Here is a 19,878-nt window from a genome sequence, read left to right as displayed (position 1 = left end):
ACACATTACGTATACAGGATTCTGAAAACATTTTGAATACAGTTTACAAAGTTTAGTGTTTGTTGATGTCTTAGAAAGAAGAAAGCTTTAACAAACAAAAGTAACAAGTCTGTGAGAGTGTCCAAGGTCTAATTATGTAAGATAAATGAAGTATAAAACACTATTATAAGAGATTATGAGAAAAGGATTATACTAATCAGGAGAAAAATTGGCAAGAGCTGCTGGTTTACAAAAATTACAAGTACTTTCTGTGTACTTAATGAGAGGGCACCATGTTGCAGTATGGGTGGCAGGTATATATATGTCTGGATGTTGAGCTTTTCTGGGCTAAGATACCCCAGAACCTGACAATCCATTTATTAACCAGTACGGTCTTGGAAGGCTTCCACTGAGAGGCAGTCTGGCAGAAAGAAGATGGAGATGGAGCAGGGGATGGAGAGAAACAGAGCTTATGATTACTGATGATAAATATCCGTGTTCTGTTTAAAAGTGGTTGAAATCTCTGGTGTGGACACCACAAATGTACAAGGAGTGAGAATCTCGCAACCCAGTGCACATTACTACAAGTAAGTTTTATCTGAATGTTAAAAATCTCCAGGTACTGGAACGTTGCTAATTTCCAGAACTACTTCACAGTTTATCCTCCAGTTCTACTCAGTGTTGAGGAACTGATATGGAATTATTCTGCACGTGTTGGATTTAGTAATCTCTTCATGGTATGGTTTGACAAGACACTGATTTAGTTTACAGTATGCTTGAAGCTGATGCAGTTTCAAATACAGACATTCCCTTAATACAAGCAGAAGTTAATTTAGAGCCCTGGAAAGACCAGTGTCAAACTGGAGATCAATACTGTTCCTCAAAGAATTAAGTTAAAAAAATAAAAGATGTTATCTAAATCATACAGAAGTCAAATTAAAATAATAATAATAATAATAATGAAAAAGTGAGGGCCTAGGTTACATAAAGCAGTCAAAAAAACAAAAGACTACAACAAAAACAACAACAACAAAACACCTGCAGCACCTGATGTAAGTACAAAGTGCCATTTTCAAAAATTACTTAGGACTTGTAACAAAACACTACTAGGTTTTAATGAATTAACATCCTGACCTGCCCTAACTCTCCTCCTGCTCAATTATTAGACAAACTTTAACTTGGATATTTGTCATTTCTTTAAATATCTGACTTTTGGTGTTCTAAATCATTGACTTTTTACTCTGTATCTCTACTCTTACCAAATCAAGCATGCATGGGGCTGTTTGAGATCTTCCTATGCATAACTTTATAACTACAGGAACGGGTTGACTTCTCCACTGCTGTATTTCATGTTTTTTTCCTATGTAATTCCAGGACTTCCACAGAGGAGCAAGGCAGTAGTTCCTAGCATCTACTTTTATGAATGAGAAAATCATTAAGGCTTATTAAGCAATTGTGGCTAGCTCTGGCCTGGAAAAAAATAAAGTTGAATTAAAAATTATTGCCTACAACTTCTCAACACAGGCAGGGATTTGGAGAATGGAAAGTCCTTAAATCATTAAGAAGTAATTACAGAGACACAGGTGTTAATGTCATGCTCTGGAGACTCACATGCAAAGTTTAGGTAGACAAGAAGAACTGTCTTTGCAGTATAACAGAAGGAAGAAATTGTAGCAAAGAAGAATCCCTGATTTGAGGAAAAGCCACAAGCCCAGGGCTCTAACCTGTGCCACCAGTAACTTCAGGCAGTGAAAAGATGGTTAGGGGTAGAAGACAAGTAAAGGTGAACTTACTGCTTTGTCCCCTAGATCTTTACTGGCCTTATTGTAGTTTAAACAGAATTATGTTCAAGGGGTTTTAACAATTTCCTTACTAAGTCTCTGGTGGTTTTCAGCCCTCCTCAAGTTGGTTCGATTGGGGTGATTCCTGTAGGATGTATCACGTACTGGCTTCACTGCGCTGAGCACTGTGAAGGACTGAGTTTGAGTTTGGGGTCACTTCTTGGTGTGGACTCTTGGAAATAATCCACAGGAAAGGAAGCAGAATGGCTAGAGGTGTAAAAAGCAAAAAACGTGCTCTGTAGAAAGAGTGAAGACAGCAGGGGTGTCCAGAGTAGAGAAAGGGGCAAAGGGGCATTGCCAGGAGATACCTGCACAGTCTGCATGAATGCTGAGGGTTTTACAGACCCATTCCCAGAACTACAAATTGTCATAAAACGTGCACACACCTTGCTTTACCCAGTCCCAGGTGTCATCCCATGCACTGCATGTACTCCACGGGTCAAAAAGGATTAAATTCACATTACGAGAGGCCAGAAGACATGGGACGCTGTCCTGTGCATCCAGCACTGCTCTGGGAACGACAGCAATCCTGCCACGGAGGAGAGGGCAGTGCTGGAACGAGTATCAGCAAAGCAGACAAGCGTAAACCTGGCACTGATGGACCAAATACTCTTTTTAACAGATCTGGAATTTCATTCCTGACAAATTTCAAAGGGCAGCTCGAGATACGGCTATCAGATTTTCTCAACAAGAAATCCAATGTTTTGAAAGAAAATCGCAATGTTTTTTCAGCATGGAAAACACTGGATAATCTAAGTAGATTTCTGGCTCTCTTTATAATACTTAGAGCAAATATATAAATGTTTAATTAGTAAAAGTAAGTTCTTAGCAACTTTTCTGTAAGCCATCAATTATCATTAAAATCAGCAAAAAATAAAACCACTAAGAACAGTAGAACTTGGGGGATTTACGAGCACCACAAGAAGTCAAGGTGAACATAGTTAATTTACAGAAGACTGAACTACAGGCTACTTGCAGAGTAAATGGAATTTAAGACCCGAGACGTTAACTTTCATTTTGTCTTAAAGCCTTTAGAGCATTGGTGCTTTCCTGAAAGTTTCAGAGGTCACTTATCTTCTCAATCGGCATCTACAAAAGCTACTTGGAGACATTTTGTCTCTGCTGAGAATTTATTGCTGGCTTTCAATCCCCTTTCCTCCTTTCTGGCTGTCCAGAAGTTTACTCATTGCTCTTCTTCCAGCTTTTCAGTTATTGACGAAGCTCCTGGCACAGATTTGTGGACTCTGAGACCCAGAGCGCAGGATTCCAGTGACTAAAAAGGCTTGTGGAGCCTCTCGCTGATTTCTGCGGGCACTGGATCAGGCCCTAGGGCCTTATCTGCCCTACCGAAATAATGAATAAACAACATTAAAACAGAACTGCAGCACTGGGCTCTGTTTGTCAAGTACTTGCCAGGGCTGGAACCAATTCAGATACCGTCAGAGGAACCCATTTTCTGAACAGAAGCAATGCCAAATTATTTACCACAATCAGGTTATATCTATTGATGAGCATTCCTAAAAAAATACCTTCCTGTGACATGAAGAGGAACACCCAGGGGGTATGTCAGACAAAATACCTATCAAAACACGATGGTATGTATATTCCACTGTACCAACTATTCAAGTGGTTTATGAACATGCTAAGAACACATTTCTCAGCTGCTGTTCCTGTTTAGGGATCCCTGTTTAATGCCTTGCTTTATTCTCACCCGTGTTGTGATGAAAGGGGATGGGATAAATCATGGCTTTCAATAGCAAGTTATCTTGGTGATTATTGATGATTACAGGAAAATATTGGTAGGTATGAAGGGAAGCACATCCTTTTGTCAGCTTCTCCTGATGTCATTGGTAAGAGGGAGGACTGCATGGGGTACTGATATGGCAGCAGAGGCTTTCCAATTTGCACAGGAATTTGGAGGAACACAGATGCAGGCATGCACTTGGAACACATGCCCTGTTTGTTACACACTGAGCTAAATGCACTGCTCACGCTGAAAACACACACTGTCGCTCCTGTGTAAATGTTTGCTCCTGAGCAAAGTCCCGTAGCACCTGCAGAGCGCTTTTTGTAGCACAGCAGCCAAGTGTCGGAGCACAGAGGACGGGCAGGCAGTGAGCTACACACCATGTAGGCAGCGGGACCAGGACACGTGTGGTCACCTCCAGGGTTGCAGCAAAGCGGCTCCCTGGCAGCCTCCCCAACCTTCCCAACAGGTGCTTGGGCAGACCTGAGTGCTGCTGGGCACCTGTAGCTCCTGCAGAAGAATGGGCAAAAGCAGACAGGTGAAATCTGGACACTGTTTTTAAAATCATTCGTGGCTTATGTAGGGAAGATGAAGTAAGAAGCAAAGAACCAGAGGTGCCACGTGGTCTGTTTCATGCTCTGCTTTCCCCCACGTTCCTTTAACGACCCTCAAAGCCTCCTTTCTTCTCCTCCTCATGCTCTGTTTTATTCCTTTTTCCATATCTTCTCCCATTTCTTCTTCCATCTCACATCCTTTTATTGCCTTCCCTTCCGTTTGTCTTCCTTAAATGTATATTCAGCTGCTGAAATCAGTAAAAAGAAGAAACACATGAAATAGGAGAATCCCCAGGAGTTAAAATACGTGATGGGTTGTCACAGCCTGCCAAAAAAACATTTTATTCAAGACTGAAAAAATGACAGTAAATGAGCATGTTTTCTAACACTCCGTGCAGTGTTTTACAGCAAAAGGATGTTTTAATTCTTTCCAGAAAAAGCCCAGCAACTTCAGCTGGTCTGCAAAGATTCAAAATCTGTAATCGAAACTGAGTTGCCTTCTCCAGCACAACGCCAACGGGCCAGCCTGGCACGGGTACACAGCGAGTGCATCGAGGTGCAACTGGTAAGAAGAGCTGAAATCAGTGGCAATGAAATCACAAGATTTGGGGTTTTCATCTGCTGCTGACTGCTGCAACAAACAGGCTACAGCACGCTACAGAAGCGACCCCAAGGAGAGCAACATCTGAGCAGCTCAAGAGCCACTGCACAAGGCCATGAGGGTCTTCAGTCAGGTTCATCTCATTCTACCGAGCAGCAAACTGTCCTATGCACAGGCCCATCAGCAGATGACACACAGGGAATCAAGCAGATGCTCAGCAGTCCACAGAAAAAGGAGAAGTTCCTACACCTAGGATTACAGACTCATAGAGCACCACTCATGAGCACAGGTCCTGCTGCAGGGCCCACATGGTCAGACCTGAGAGCAGAATTTAGAGCAGATAAACTTGCACATCCACACCAAACCAGATGCATCAGCCAGACAGGATTAGCCCTATTGATCCTCCTGCTGCTGGGCAGGCACCGGCTCCGCAGCCCTCCCGTGTGCCAGCGGCTCACACACCGCTGCTCCGTGCTGATCCCGTGGTGCTGCCCTCACACCCCTCCTGACATCTGCTCCAGGACTTCTATGCACCCTGCTTCTAATAATTACTCCTGTGCAGAGGTAAATGTGCCTTAGATATCCCTCAGTGGTATTTCTTGCAGTTCATTTCCTCTTTTGATAGAAAAAAAAAAAAAAAAAAAAGGAAAAAAGAAAAAAAGAAAAAGAAACCCACACAACTTCTTACTAGTAAATTATTCAGAACTTAAATTATGCCTCAAATTGATGAATCCAAGAGCAGTGAATCATTAGTCTAGTTCAATGTTCAATCCAGAAAGACAGTGGAATTAAAGCATGGGATATCTCTATGCAGTGTGTATAAGAAATGATAACCATTTTCAAGGAGTGAAATATTGGCTGTCTTCCTTACACCACTGAAATTACAAATGCACAACCCCACCTGAAACCCAGGGAAGCCGACAAGAGGTTTAATTACAGATAGGCTGTTGCAAGAGTTCAATAATTAAAATCTGCCAGGGTCAAACAACTGTTTTCTATAATGGAAAACTATTTCTTATTAGCCTGTTAAGCTGATTACACAGCAGATAGAGATGATTCACTCAACACATGGTTTTGCAAAGCATTTTCTTCCTTGCAAGATTTATCAATAAGCTGCTGAAGATTCCAGGTTTGATTCCTTACCGAACCCAGTACTTACTCCAGCTCACAGCTTGAAGCGAGAGCACACGATCTCTGTTTTCCCTATACTTTCTTTTGGCTCCTGGAATAAATTGTGAAGCCTATAACTACTGGGCAGAGGTGTGGACTGAGCCCGTGTTTTCCAGCTCCTAGAGTAGCAAAGTTGCAGTGGTGCAGACACAGCTACATCAGAGCAGGAAAGCTGTCTGGAGGTCCCTGCCCAGGGGTGTTCATCTCCACCTCTCTCCCACAGGTTGCTGACCTGGTCCCAAACGGGCAGACTGCACGCTCAGCACCACTGTAGGTCAGATCACAGCCTGCAATGGCCGGCATGCTTCAAAGCCCTTTTTTTTTTACAGTGTACTTACTCGAGGAGAGGACTATCTCTGCATATTCTTACTCACCAAGTTTCTTACCTCTGCTCAAAAAACCTAGGGGTTATCAGGAAAACTGAAAAAAGCTTATGATATAGATTTTCTATATTATTTTATATTTTTTAAACAACAACAAAAGAACTGAATACACTTTAGTCATATAAGCTTTATAATCCACAGCAATCTGGTTAATTTGAATAACCGTGCATGTGCATGGGCAAAATCATAAGAATAAGATGTCGGTGTGAATGTTCACACACGACATGATTTATGTCAGCACTTAACCTCCTAATATTCGCTCTGAGTTACACGCCTGCCACAAGGCTCGCTGCTCAGCCAGCATCATATTGGCAGCCGAGTAAATAAACATCCTCACCAGAAAGCTCTGCAGGGAGTGATTGTCTGTGAGAAATCTCAGTTCGATGGATCCTCTCCATCTCACCTGAGGCTTTTCTGTTGATGAACCTAATCGTTTTTGTTTTGTTTTGTTTTGTTTTCCCAGACAGGAAACAGCTCCTGTGCGTAAGTCTCTCACTACTTCTGTACTTCCAGGCACCCTCTTGCACAGAGCAGCTTTCTGAACTTGTTTTGCTCTTGCAGCGACCACAACTTTGGATTCTCGCAGTTCATCATACAAATGTTTTAATATATTCTGACCATCTTTACAGGTCAGGCTTGTTTCCATAGCATCTTCTTGCATTATTAATTCTGATACAGTGAATACGCTTTCTTACTTTTTTAAATGTCTCAGGCTTTTAGGATATGATGATTTTTTCTAACTTTTCACATTGTTCTTTTTCATCAGATTTTAATTTCATCTATTCCCTTTTTCTGAAGTGTTTATGTAATATTTATATTCCTTTTTTTAAAATTATATTTATGTTTCCTCTTTGCATAGACAGATACATGATATCACAGCCACTTACTAAAAAAAAAAAATCTTTTCATCCCTAATATAAGCCCAACATATACCCAACCGAGGGAGGTGAGAGATGCCCACTCAAAGCACTTGAGGGAGCTTCCTTTTGCTAATATTGCCTCTCAGTCTTCCCAACCATCATTTCTCTTTCTGTTCCTCTTCTTTAATATGCCATGGTGGGCCCAGGCCGCATGGGACCCAGTACTGAAGGATAACTCTGCTGCAGCTGCCAGCATCATCGGGAGGCTTTTTCTCATCGATGCTAGTGGGACTAATTGTAAAGCACAGCCTGAGTGCGTGGGAGGCTGGAAGTAATTTTAGTGGTGGTGAAAGGTGCCAGACTTATCAGACATGGAAGATGTTTCTCTAGATTTCGCTCGTGTAGTGCTTTATTACCTACGCTAACTTAGCGCAAAACATCATTGCTGGTTTCACTGGGGAGTTGTGCTTTAATAATCCTGAGCACTTGTTTTGGAGCACTGAATGACTAGGCAAAGTCGGAACAGGTACTATAGAAGCAGAAGGATTAGCAGCATCATTTTGCTGGTGTCTGCCTATTCTGCTGTGGAGTCACTGCTTCCATGCATGCAAAATTATTCAATGTATCTTTGGTACTGCAACTAAGCAAATTAACAGGTTTTCCTAGGCAGCAAACCAGGGAAACCATTCATTTGTTGTTGTGGAACACTGCACAGACACTCGGCACTAAACTGTCCTGTGATGTACTTCCTCAGAGAAAAATACATACTTGGGGGATGTATGGACTCTGGAAATATGAAGGAAAACATATATTGTGTTATCTTACTCAACCAGAGACTTGAGAGTTATTTAAAACTTTTTCTTGGCTTGCCCCACAGTATTGTAACAATTGTACTGAAATCATAAAATAAATATGATATAGTTTTATTTCATTAAATTCTATAGACTTTATTGAAGGGCAGATGGAGAATATTGTTACTGTGCTATGTATTTCCCAACATTCAGACAATAACAACCAGCAATTGGCTCTATCTGGGATACATTTCAGAGATCTTGGCTTTGTCAGTCACAGCAGACAGCACTGGTTGCCATTTTAAGCACAGGTATGCCCAGGACAAAGCCTTCAGTGTGACACCCTTAACTTAGAAGGGAGCTTGAAGTAACACAGCATTTCCATCTGGGTGTCAGCATCTACAGTGGAAAGAAATGAATCCAACAGGCACCTGATCTACCTCCAAACTGCAGTAAGATTTGGCTGTCACCAGGCTCAGGCTCGTGTTCCTATTTGAATATCTGCTCGGAGGATTACACTGCCTACCAAGGAGTCAGTAACACATCCAGGCAGCCCTGCCCTCCCTGGGGGCAGAGGTTCCTCGGGAGTCCAGCGCTTCCCTCCCGGAGCTGCCTAATCCTGGCCACGCTCCCAGCTGCCACAAGCTCAGCCTTACTCAACAGGCACTCTGCAGAAGCTTGTCTCTGTTTTACTCTCACCTGATGGGGAAAGAGAGCTGGTAAAGCACAGAGCTCCTTGAGAAAATACCACAGAACACCTCCCTGCCCCAAATCTCAGTATATTATCTCAAGTATCTCCTTTTTCTCCTGCAATCATGAGAACAGTGATCCCTGAGGCTGATAGGGCCAGTTTTCTTCTTCATGACGACTGTCTCTCTGGCCAAAACTCTGCTGTCAAAAGCAACACGAACACAGTCTTTGGTCTCCCCATGCCTCTCCTACCTCCTGTCCCCACCTCCCTATGGCACTGCGATGATTTCCCATCCGACTGCATTAACGTCTGCAGCCGAGCAGGCTGAATACAAAGCAGAGCTGCAACTCCACTTTGTGACCAGCGGCTTCCATTACGTACCTCACCACTCCAAACAGAGACCTATATAAAAGGATTAGTTTCCTTGGTATTATTTTCCGATGTCTGATGTGTCTAACAGAGGGATGGAAAATTCATGAAAGCTGAGGGAACAAGCAGTAGAAGAATAGCAAAGTGTAGACAGGGCCTGGACACATGGCCCTGGGAAAAAGCCTCACAAATAGGCCTGAGTGAGCCTGGAAAAGGATTTAGATCTGAGAAACTGCTGCTGCCTAAGATCTACCCTATACTAATGGAAACTAGGCTTTGATTGTAAATAAACAGGACTGTGCCACAGACACACCTGATTTCATCACCAGTTTCTCATCAGACCATGGAATAACCCACAGCACTGAACTTGACTGTTCATGTCAACCAGGGGAGTCCAGCACTTTAAAAAACAAAAAGCGTAAATATAGATAACTGTGCAAATAGTAAACATCCTAAGCACTAACCTGAATTCAGTTGGCTTTCAGGTTAGTCTGAAAGAGGAGCAACTCCTTCACTCAGCCCATTTTTGGATCCAGGCAGAGCTGGCACAGGAGAGAATTAAAAATGAATAAAGAAACAAATAAAAAACTCAGCTCTGTGAGCCAAGGGCAAAGAAACAATGTAGGGAGCAAAATGAAAGTTACCTTGCAAATGGCAAGTTTCGGCTTGCTTCTAACTACAGTAATAAGAAAGCAAAGTGATTCACTCTGGCAGCGTTTTCCAGCTCGAGGAGCCTGAAATCATGCGACCGCCCACCACCACCACCGGCACGGCATGCGAGTGAGCCCGGGGGAGGTGGTCAGGGGCTGTCGGGGGGGACCAAGAAGATATTGGGAGGGTTTGGGGGGGACATGGAAAGTTCATTGTTGGTATGGCGGAGATAAGTGGTAGCCTGCCAGGTTGGAGGGAAAAGAGGCTGAGGCAACGGTATTGCAGCCTCGTAAAAATAAAATTGAGTAATGATGATTTGTGCTATGAAAGAAAACCGTTCTGCTCTTTCACAACGGGCTGCAAGATTGATGTTCGTGTGCGCTGCAGTGCTGGGCTTCGGAGGCACCCTCGAGTCACCACACAGTCTGTTCTGCGAACTGCTGAGGGAAGGTGTATGTAGAGATGGGTAAGACAGGTTGAGTGATTTACTCAGGCTAGAGACAGAATGACAAATAACCCCAAATCTAATATCAATTGACTGCCCGAGCGCGGTTAATATTTACCTAAGTGTTCGAGCCAGATATCGGGTTGCAGCTTATAAGAGGTTGGCCAATCGTAGCAAGATTTTTCAGCCAAACTGTTAACATTTTTCAAGTACAGACACGCTGATACAACTTGAAAGGAAAGGTACAAAATAGCAGGTCTCATTATTGTCACTTAAATAAAACCTACAAGACAGTTAATTATATGCAGGTACGTTTAACTTTGTCAAAATGTATGTAATAGGCAATAAATTTAATTTTCTCAACCTATAGTTAGGGGGATGCACTAACTTTTTTTATTATTATTATTCCCAAATCGCTTATCACCAAAATTGTACTTTGTCCCCAGGCATTTTCCTCATTTCTTTATATTCTGTAATTCAATGACCACAAAATTACATGAGCTTAACTACAGAAAGATTAATTTTAAGTTGTAACTGTTTCATCTTGCTTGGGCGTTTCTCTTTGTGGGCCATCTGTGTCTGATAGTGTGCGACTCACATTTCATTTACCTTTTTTTTTTTTTTAAGGGTAACTTGTGTTTAGTGGTTTCAACCCTTTTCAATCCTTCCCCTAAAAAGCATCAATGGACTTTGATCCTTCAATAAATAATCAAGGCCTATTGACAACAAGAGGCGCTTTTTTTTTTTTTTTTTTGCTGCTTCTTTGTGGTAGCACCCCAGGGGTCCATGGACCACAAAGTTAAAGCTGCCAAAAGCCTCCGTAAGTTGCCCAGACCTACTCCACCTGTTCTGCAAACGAGTCTGACTTCAACTTTTGTTGTGTTAATGAACAGCACTAAAGCTGTGGGCAGTGTATGAACATTTATGTACTGCATGGGACACACAGCAAATACACAGGCTGTGTAAAAGATGAGCTAATAAAAATGGAGTATGGGCTCTTGGATAATGGAGGTATGAAGAAATGCCAGGTTGCTGTATCTAAAACTCAGATTTCTAGTTCCTTCCTTCCTGTAAATCTGTAGGAAGAACTGGCCGTGTTTGGGCCAGTTCAACGAGAACTGTTTTACAGCCTGGGCGTACGAAACCTGACTGCAGCATGGTAGGACAAGCTCATGGAGGTGAGTCCTCCTCCTTCCGCAGCCTGCCTAACCCTCCGGCCCTGAGCGAGGGTTTTCCCCGGGGTTGCTCATGCCCAAGGAAGAGGAGCTCAGAACGAGCCGCACCCACAAATATTGGGTGAGCAGCCTCATTTGAAAAAAAAAAAAAAAAAAAAGTTTGAAAAACTTGTATTTCGAAAGATCCTGTTCACTGGCATGGAAGATTTTCTTCTCTGATGACATTCCTCTCTGATTTATTTTTAATAAGTTGAAGCAGCTCTTGCTGGTACAGCTGCTGCCTGAGTTCTGCCAGAGGAACCATAATTTCTTAATAGCCTCCACCGATGAGTTGCCATGTTAACAAAACAAGAGCTGAGAAAATGTAGTTGTAGAGCAGGCAGATGTAACCTGGGGCTAAGGAGGCAGCTGCTTGTAGCACCTTCTCCAATGCAGCCCAGAGGAAACCCAGCACTGATGTGCCCAGCAGCAGGTGGGATGTGAGCCTCCCCTCTGACACCACCCAGTTTCTGTCCACCTACTCAGACAGCCAAAGCCCCGACCTAGCTTCAGTTGTGTCCTGACCATGGCTGAGGCAAAAAAACAAACCCAGGAGATTTCGTATGTCCCATTCACTTCTGAGGAGGGGACCAACAGTAAGTACTGAGTTGAAAAGATGAGCCTTCAGCTATTTGAGATGATCAAGAACAGTAACTTTTCCCTATTTTCAGAGCTCTCAGCAAGCAGAGCTAATTAATTCTTGCATCACTGCAGTTAAATGCAAGTAAGTATTCATCTCCCCCTTTGACAGACCAGGAACCGGAGTTCGGAGCGGCATTTAGGGTCAGAGTGAGTCACTGCCAGAGCCAGAGTTGCAAGCTCCCGGGTCACTGACTTTTCATTTACGTTATTAGATTGAAAAATATCTCCTTCTTAGTGTGAATTAAAGGAAATATAATGTTCTATTTTCAGTAAGAACGGGATAACCTTTTCCACCAGGCGACACCAACCATCCAAGCACTGTGACTGATGAGGAGGCCGCAGGATCTCTCATCTAGGGGGTTACTGAGGTAGGAGAGATGAGGTGACGGAGAGGTCCTAGGTCTGGTGGGCTGGCACACAGGGTGTTCACAAAGTCCCCTCCTTCCCTGCCAGTCCTTACCTTGGCTGCCTCCTGCCCTGTAGATGTTAGCCCCTTTGGCCCCAACCAGCATGAAGAGCCCCACTGCACCCGGAGCCTCACAGACTGTGGAAACGGCTCCTGCCCTGGTAAGCGTTACAACAAGACACAGCAGGTGGATGAAAGAGAACTGTAGAAATAACCTATCGGTGAAATCAGCCTCTCTCAGGTCTGCTTTTAAGCTTTTTGTTTTAAATAATCCTGTTTCTATATATGATGCACATATAATTTCATTTAAATTTATCAAATTTATGTCATAATTAGGATCCAGAATAATCTAATGTACATATAATTATCTACGGACAAAGAAGTAGGTGTGTGCATGGGCGTTTGAAGGCAATGACTTCTTAAAGTGCGTGTTGCCTAAACTAACCTGCCTCAACCTGTAATAACGCTTTTTCCAAAGCATAACAGTGGGCCAGTTTGCTGGGCGTAGCAAAACTGGAGAGTGCAAGTCAGAGATTGGAAAAGTGGCATAAGTATCACTTTTATATCACCCTAATCTTGAGGTTATTCTCTGAATCGTCTTTTCCCTTTGTGCTCTGGGAGTGTCTCTCCACCTTTGTTAGGCAGGGCTACAAACTCAAAAGCCACTCGGGAAGAGCATCCTATGAGGGCATCTGCCCTGAGCAGCTCTGCCCACACCCCCACATGGGGTTGGGAACAGCAGGTAGCAAAGGATCAACAGTACCCAAGATCCAAATTGTTACAGGACATGCTTCCCAGAGACAAGCTTCCCAGGACCAAGTAAATCAGCTTTGTGGAAAAAATAAGCCTGCTATGCTGTACAGGATGATATGGTCTGGTGGATGTGTTGAGTGATATCTCTGCAGATAAGTTTTACCCTCTTTACCCTTTTCTACCTGGGGAAATAAACAGCTCAGAGAAACGTCTGAAACACTGGTCGTCACGATTATTAGCCAGCCATAAAACTGGTTCACATTCTGACTTCAATAAAGTAATATAGATTTGCAGGACTACCATAAACAAATCTCACAGATAAATGCACATTCATGTTTCCTTATTTAAAATTCATATCCAAACTGGGCATCTTTATCCTCTGCTGAATTTCATCAATGGCTATCATCTGGTATATTTTCTTCACCAACCCCCCTTACAAACATTATTGCTTCTAAGCTACGTAATTCAAAACTAGCTTGGGGTGCAGTTCTATCCTCAGCAGCACCATCTCAAAATTTGCATTGCAGTCAGAATACTTGCTGATCAGATTAATATCAGGAACCTGGAAGCAGAGCCCCAGCTGTGTGCTGGGATTATAGACAGTCATTCTCACAATCAAGGTGATAACTCTGCTCATTTTCATTGTTTGCACTGCTTCTTCCCACTTCTTTGCCACAGCTCTTGAGGACATTACCCAGTCTGACCAAAATACTTACAAGATAATGCATAATAGCAACTAGATTCAATTGCAATAAGCAATAAAATAATATTTGATGGTCAAAAGCACCTCTGACTACAGTTTCTTTCATTCTCATCTTCCACATATTCTTTCTGTTAATAACTTTTCTTTTACTGGATGCTGGTTTTCCTCCAATCCACAAATTGAGGTCATTTCTCTCTCTTTTTTTTTTTTTTTTTTCCTAAGAAGCAATTTGGAAATGCATTACTGTAACAAGCAAGACTAAATTAATACATATGTATAAGAACATAAAAATGGCCATACTCTGTCAAGAATCAATACTCATCTAGCTCAGTATAGCAACTAGTATAAAATGTTTTGGGGAAAGACTACAGGAGAGAATTTTTAGTGTGAATCTCCACATGTACTTCTTCCCAGCTCACAGCACCACATTAAATTTTTATCTGCCTGATGTGATATTACATATTTCCATGTTTCCATATCTCCTAGTGCTAGAGTATAAAAAGTACCCACTAGAGAACAGTGAACCTCCAGGCTGTTCTGAATCAGCCCATCCAACGTCATTCTCATCACCAAATTCCGCATCGTTGGGCTTTTTTTTTTGTCCATTGAAGCAAGCTGATTAAGAGTCTGGATTAGTGTTCATAAAACACTGGGAATACTGGAGAAAAAAAATCTCTGAGGCACAGTCACTGTCACTGCATTATTCATACATGCAAATCCCAAAGCTAACACTGCACAGGCTTCTGGTACAGGGCCTGTCTCAGCCCCACGACCTTCTGCTCCAGGGCCCAGGGGGTGAAATCTGGGTCTGTTTTTGTATTCAGTCCTCTGACAAGGTTTGTGTTTATGTCTCAGAGTGCTGAAGTTTAGCCTGTGGAGATAAGTCTGTCTCTCACTCAAGACAATACTGTCAATCTCTTCTAGGAAAACAAATAGAGGAATTGCCCTGTTTATGGCCATGCGTTAACTTGCATTGACACATTTCTAAGAACACATTGGTTCAAAGCAGATCACTGTAATTAACAGACCTACAGTAACGCAGGATCACTCGTCAAACTTCCCAAGAGACCTGTTTTCTTTGTAGGAATAATGTCGTCAGATAACCCCCAAACAGGAGGTACAACCACTCAGGGCAGTGGCAGAATGGCTGCCACCAGGGGTGGTGACAAATGGAGTGACCAGAGCAGCTGCCTAGGAGCAGGGCTCAGCCCCAGGGCTGGGGACATCTGCACCCGCTCCTGTGCCCACAAGACTCCAGCTGCCACCCCACTGCCCAGCTCCTCTTCCTCCACCACCAACACCACCAGGCACCGCTGCCTCCTCCTTGGGCCAGCTCCTCACAGGCTGGCTGAGGCTGGCAGGGAGCTCTGGGCCCACCAGGCCCAACTCTTTGCAGGACCACCAGGAGCAGGGAGCATAGGGCCACGAGCAGGCTGCTTCTGAAAATCGCCAAGGAGACCCCCCCACCTCTCTGGGCAGCCCTTGCCAGCGCTCCATCACCCCCACAGCACAGAAGGGCTTCTGGTGTTCAGACGGAGCCTCCTGTGGGCCACTTTGTGACTACTGCCTCTTGTCCTGGCTCTGAGCACCACAGAAAAGAGCCTGGCTCCATCCTGTTTGCAGCCTCCCTTCGGGTATTTATAGACATTGACAAGATCCCCCAGAGTCCTCTCTTCTCCAGGCTGAGCAGTCCCAGCTCCCTCAGCCTCTCCTCACAGGAGAGGTGCTCCAGTCCCTTCAGCATTGCAGTGACCTCCTCCACAGCAAAGCCCCTGACAGACTCTTGCTGAACACAGATAGCTTGCTCTGCATACAAATTCTAAAGGCAGACTAAAGCAAAAGCTCTTTTGCAGCCAATGGCAAGTTCTACCTCTCTCTGGACTATGTGTCAAGAGGGGGATGCTGTGCCTACAGCTTTCTTTTTATAGACTCTGTGTTTTCTCTAGCCAGATGGATTTTCTTTCTTAATTTCTCATGTGCTATTGGCTTTTCTACTGCCTTTTCTCTATGGAAGGGGTTTCTCCTCTGCAGTTTTTAATATCAGAAAAAAGATTTCCATCATACCTTTCATTTTTCATCTCACCTTGAGTCTTTCTAAACAATGTTTTTTCCCGCTCTGTCTTGCATGAACAGCATTAATTTCTCCCCATGTCACTATTATTTATCAGCCTTACTGCACTGTTGTAAATCATACTACGATGAATTTTGAAGGCAGAGGAAGAAATACAAAAATACTCCTTCATCTTTTTATGTATTATTTTTCTTGTTTTCCTTGTAAAGCAGCATTTTTGCTAGGCAGCTGCACGCTTCTGAAATGGATCACAACACTGTGCACCATTTCAGAGCCACACAGAGAGCTGCTGCTAGTCTGTGCTCCAATGCATGGCCCAGGCATGGAAAGAGAACACCTTTCATTGTTTTCCCACCAGAAGACTGTCTTGAATTGAGCAGGGTTAGGTCAGTACGATATTCATGGGTACGTATGACCAGTAGCAACAGCTGACACTGGGAGGAATCCGGAGTGGGCTCCCGCAGCCCAGCACCACTTGCTTAAAAGCAACAGAAATAGCCCTGGTGGCGTGGGGGCTGCTGTGTCAGCCGGTGGCTGAGGCTGGGGCCAAGCAACCTGCTGCTGACAGAGGGTTTGGCAAAGCTGCTCTCGGCTGTCCAGCTGCCCTCTGCTGCGATCCAGTCCTCCAGTGCCATAAGCACAGGAGACTTCATGGCAGGTGGAGGCATTACCTAAAGCAATTCTGCTAAGGAATTTATGGGTTAGCAAATATTCTTAGCTGCATCTTTCTCTGCTAAACACAGAGCACGTAGTGATCATTGACAGCAATTTCTCTGGAACTCCTGATAGTTTAAAAAAATCATTAATACCAGGGTAGAAATTTAATGAAACCTCACTGAAGCAGAGCATGTACAATATTGCAGCCTTCATTCAGGATAAAAATAAGCTGCTAAATTCCTTTTAGGAATAAACTAGCCCAAATGAGAAAAAACTGCTGCGTCTGGCAGGTGTTGCACTGGTGATAAGTAAACGATGTGGGTGGCAGTGAGGAAGGCAGTGGGAGGGAGGTGGGCATTATGGCTTCATGGAGATGTTCCTGGGAAGAGCAAAGAAGGCAGTAGGAAAGGCAGGATGACAGCAGATACATGCTCTGTGCCTGAGTTTAGCCAGCTGGGAGGGCAGGCAACCAGAACCTACTGCCTCCCGTGCTGCTAGGAGGGGCTCTGGGGCTGTGTGAGGGAGCCACCTCCTGCTCTTTCATACCTGCCTTCCAGAGACCAACATTTCACATATGATGCTCATAAATAAAAAATAGTATCTCAAATATATGTGGCTTGTATTGTTTTCATTTCCAATAAAAGGAAGAACTAGGATCCTGAATATTGACTGTGTGATCAATGGCTGTTAAATTAGGCAGAACTCCCCTCTCCAGCTGGGAGATTTAAAAAAAAAAATCATATAGCAGTAAAACATCACCAGTAAACACAATCTAGAGCAAGATTCTTGATTAATTCACACAACTTTAGACCAGTATGCAGCCAGACTGTGACCACAGCACCAGGGTAGATCTGGGGAGCTCTGAGAGAGCTGACAGACTTCTCATAGTTTCACATATATAATCCAGTGGTTGATGGGTGTTCAGTTCCCCACTATCACTCCATGAAGCAGCAGCACAGAGAAGAGTATCCCATAGGCCCTTCTTCCAGATGAGCAGCTCCTGGGTAAAAACCACCTTCCAAAAACTTGACATTGTTCTAAGCCCTGATCTTCCACAGCCAGCTCCTGCAGCTGCCTGGCTTCTGATCATCCTTGTCTGCTGTGAAATCCCCTCTCTGTCCCTCTTCCTCTTAAACACCACTGATATAACTGGTAGCTAGCTATACAGTGATACATTTGTAAAAAAAAAAAAAAAAAAAACAGCCCAGTAACTCCACAAGTAGGGAATGCATTTTGTCTTTCGTAATTATGTGTGAATGAAGCAGCTTGAAAATTCACAAAAGAACTAAAAAATATAATTAGAAATGATATGATTTATGTATGCTACTTTCGTTTTTTTTTTTTCTCAGTTACTTCACCAACAGTCATAGATTAGGCTGAGCATTCCCCTGAGCTGGTATGGAATATCCCCGGGTACAAGTCACAGGATCTGCTCCCAGGATGTGGGTACTGGAGTCAACAGTCAAAACAATCATTTTTGTATCAAGGTACCACATACCACTCTAATTATATAGCATGAATGCATCTCAAAGGTGTCAAGGAGCTCCAGAGATGGTTTCCAAGTGAGCCCAGTTCCACTAAGCCAGGTGATACCCAGAGACAGACATCTCAGTCTGAAGAGACACCTCTGAAAAGCAGAGCTGAACAGAGCACAAAGTGAACACACCAAGAGCAGGGAAATGGTTTGCAAGGTTTTCAAGGCCAGTTTTGGCTGCTGCTTGGAAAATAGTGCAAGACCCCCGTCAAATTTAAAAAAAAAAAAAAAAAAAAAAGCTTTGAAATAGCCACATAAATCAGCATGAGATGCTAAGTCAAACAGTCAACTGTCAAACTTGCTGCTTGCTTGTTTTTAATAAGATACTTATTTCTTGATGGTTAAATGTAGTTGTTCTTGCCTGCCATTAAAACAATTATTTAGAAAAAAAGTAGAAATACGTTGATCTATCAAAAGATCTTTCCTTCCTATAGTGAGTGTGATCCTAGGAGCTCTGTCATAAAGACTTGGTGAAGCAAAGGACGGCTAAATTGTGTGTCCGTGCTGGCCCAGGTGCTGCCTCCCTTGGACACGCAGATCTCTATTCCCTGGCTTCAGCAACCATTTCACAGTGAATTCAGTCACCTATGGTCAGGTGAAATGTTCTCTGAGATGGATGAGCAGATTAATTCTTTAGTGTTTCCTCCTTGGAAGACTCTGCTTGGCCTAATACATGCCTTTGCACTAGAAAGCAGTCCAGCTCTGATCTCTGCAAGACTTGACTGTGTGAGTGCTACATGATAACATCTTCGGTAATCAACAGCTCAGAGAAAAGAAAACATCAATAATGTGGTATGATATGAAACTACTGATTTTAAATATACATATATGTAAGTTATTAAATACAGGAGATATACGTATTTACATAAAATTATAGCTCCCAAATCACTAGTCAAGTATTGGAAAATTTAACCCCTAAACATCTTGTGTTACTATCCAAAATCCTTAGCTTTATGCACTATATTTGGTTTAACAATTAAAATAGATCACTTCTGATTCTGGTCCAGTTCCATTATCCGACCTCAGCACCAGAAGCAATATCTAAGATGGAAATTTAAACTTAATTAAGAACATTTTTGGTAAAACTTTGCTAGATAATGTCAAGGAGATATTCTTCCTGTGCAGTCAGTCAAAATTATCCCCAGAATAAACCTTTCAGCATTATTAGCAAAATTTAAGGAAGGAGATACAGCTTATCCTTATAACTTACTAGTTCCAATCCAAGAAAGCAGCATCACACCAAACTATGCAAATCAGATTTTTCTCCCCCTCCAACCTGCTATTCCTTATCTTGTCGGTATTTAATATTCCGTCCTTCTGACTTACTATATTTCTGGAAGCTGAAAGCTGTAGAATTTCATTGGTACTCTTGCTACATGCTTTAAAAAGACATAAGGATTGAATCTAGGAGGGTAGTTCATCTGTTTTAATGTGTAACAATACACACATTTCTTACTGCTATACAATGGTTTAACCATTTACTTGAACTGCTAGGTCTTTTGTAAGACAAGACATACTATTGTTAGCATGTGTCCTTGAATTAATGCATTTTACTTTAAAAAACTCATTTGAAAAAATACACAAGCTTAGTATTAAATGTGGTGAGTTTCTGTGCATTGTGATTGCTGTAAAAAATGTTTCTTTTTGTCCTGGTCTTGCTCAGGTTGAGATTCACAGCTCCTGCTCTGTGCAGGAGGATCCTCGCCCAGGGTCACACAGAAGCAGCAGCACGCAGGAGAGGTCAGCCAGAGGTGGACCATGGTTTTTAACAGTTATGAAGGCAGAGAGGGTTCAAGCTTTGCCAAAAAGTGCTGAG

General features: G+C 43.0%; 1 long non-coding RNA gene across 3 annotated transcripts in view; it reads right to left on the bottom strand.

Moving 5' to 3' along the window:
* Positions 1 to 19,878, bottom strand: part of LOC137852156 (uncharacterized) — a 30,849-nt gene that overhangs the window by 836 nt on the left and 10,135 nt on the right. The window contains exons 2-3 of one of the 3 annotated variants that reach the window (XR_011093683.1): positions 4,177 to 4,369; positions 2,207 to 4,077 (exon numbers count right to left, since the gene is read on the bottom strand). This is a non-coding gene — a long non-coding RNA (uncharacterized lncRNA). Of the gene's footprint in view, positions 1 to 2,206; positions 4,370 to 19,878 lie in introns of those variants that run through there. The other 2 variants (XR_011093681.1, XR_011093682.1) reach the window with 2 other exon arrangements.

This window comes from Anas acuta, chromosome 2, assembly GCF_963932015.1.
Source record: "Anas acuta chromosome 2, bAnaAcu1.1, whole genome shotgun sequence".
Classification (NCBI taxonomy): Eukaryota; Metazoa; Chordata; class Aves; order Anseriformes; family Anatidae; genus Anas; species Anas acuta.
Note: the sequence above shows the minus strand (reverse complement) of the source record. Positions and strands in the feature narration are given on the sequence as shown.